The sequence below is a fragment of the Myotis brandtii genome, unplaced genomic scaffold, assembly GCF_000412655.1.
Source record: "Myotis brandtii unplaced genomic scaffold, ASM41265v1 scaffold308, whole genome shotgun sequence".
NCBI lineage: Eukaryota > Metazoa > Chordata > Mammalia > Chiroptera > Vespertilionidae > Myotis > Myotis brandtii.
Genome location: NW_005361786.1, coordinates 3,107 through 4,142, shown reverse-complemented (window position 1 = coordinate 4,142; position 1,036 = coordinate 3,107).

The window sequence follows — 1,036 nt, the reverse complement described above, 5'->3', positions numbered from 1 at the left end:
GCTTATCTTAGCTTAGTTTAGGATAGAGTAGCTGAGGGACCCAAGAGGACCTATCTAGCTTAGCTTACGTTAGGCTAGAGTAGCAGAGGGACCCAAGAGGACTTAGCTTAGCTTAGCTTAGGCTTGAGTTGCTGATGGACCTAAGAGACCTATCTTAGCTTAGGCTAGAGTAGCTGAGGGACATAGAGTACCTAGTTGAGTTTTGGCTCGAGTAGCTGACGGACCTTAGAGGACCTAGGGTAACTTAGCTCAGGGTAGCTTAGGTTACCATAGATTATCCTAGATTAGTGAGGCAGATGAGACCATTGTGTACATAGCTTAGCTTAGGCTAGAGTAGCCTAGGTTTAGGAAGAAAATGAGAACACAGCAGACCGGGCTTCACTTCGCTTAGCCTATAGTACTCCGGTTTACTCTAGGCTAAGCTAGGTCCACAATGGTGTAGTCCTCCTCCCAAACCTAGCTAAGCTAAGCCAGGTCCTCTTGGGTCCCTAAGCTACTCTAGCCTAAGCTAAGCTAAGCTAAGCTAAGATAAGCTAGGTCCTCCTGGGTCCCTCAGCTAATCTAGTCTAAGGTAAGCTAAGCTAAGCTAAGCTAGGTCTTCTTGGATCCCTCAGCTACTCTAGCCTAAACTAAGCTAAGCTCAGCTAGGTCCTCTTGGAATCCTCAGCTACTCAAGCCAAAGGTAAGCTAAGCTAAGCTAGGTCCTCTTGGGTCCCTCAGATACTCTATCCTATGCTAAGCTAAGCTAAGGTAAGCTAAGCTAAGGTAAGCTAAGCTAAGCTAAGCTAAGCTAAGCTAGGCCCTCTTCGGTCCCTCCGCTACACTTGCCTATGCAAAACTAAGCTAAGCTAACCTGGGTCCTCTTGGGTCCCTCAGCTACTGTAGCCTATGCTAAGCTAAGCTAAGCTAAGCTATGCTTAGCTAAGCTAAGCTAATGTAGGTCCTCTTGGGTCCCTCAGTTACTCTAGCCTAAGCTAAGCTAAGCTAGGACCACTTGGGTCCCTCAGCTACGCTAGCCTAAGGTAAGCTAAGCTAA